The following is a 792-nucleotide window of genomic DNA, read 5'->3' as shown; positions in this document are numbered from 1 at the left end:
AGTGTTTTGGTTAAAATAAATATTTTTATAAGACAAGTCGAGAAACTCTTATAAATAATTGAAGACTCTAGATTAGCAATTCAATCCATTGAAATAAGTTAAGGAAGAGAGATAAGATTGAGATAAAGTGTGAGGGATATTGTAATCTTAGGCTTATTTGAATTTTTTTTTAAACCCAAGTTAAAAGAATTTTGATCTTTCTTTTTAGTTTAAATTTTGATTAATTAGTTTTAGTTAATTGATTTGGTTATTTGATTTTGATTATTTGGATAAGATTAAATTGGTCTAATTTTAGTACTTAGTAAAATTTTAGATCAATTCTCGGTGGGATTGATACTCTGCTTGCTTATATACTATCTATTCACTACGTATAGCATAGTATAATTTTAATTGATAAGTTTTTAGCATCGTTGCTAGAGAATTATTTCTAAAATTTTTATTAATAACAATACCAAGCAATTTACTCTTACTTCAAATTTTATTTTTTTTTATTTTAATATTAGTTTTCGTTTGCTTGTAGATATCTTTGGTCATTGTATGCAAAGAAGAAACAATTTGAATCTTGTTTCTTTCTATCCTGAGATAGAAAGAACTTTCAGAAAATGTCAAAGGGAAGATTTTCAAGTTGTAAATTTAAATCAGACAATGATTGAAGATAACAACAACAATGGCAATAATACCATTAATCTAGTTCCCGAAGAAAATAGAGCATTACGAAATTATCGTGTTCCTCTTTTGCAAGGTTTGTACTAATATCTTAGAAGGACGTCCATCAATGCAAATAATTTTGAA

This window comes from Theobroma umbraticum, unplaced genomic scaffold (assembly GCF_002168275.2).
Source record: "Theobroma umbraticum cultivar Fairchild unplaced genomic scaffold, ASM216827v3 scaffold_12.1, whole genome shotgun sequence".
Classification (NCBI taxonomy): Eukaryota; Viridiplantae; Streptophyta; class Magnoliopsida; order Malvales; family Malvaceae; genus Theobroma; species Theobroma umbraticum.
The sequence above is the reverse complement of the archived record's forward strand: the minus strand, read 5'-3'. Positions refer to the sequence as shown.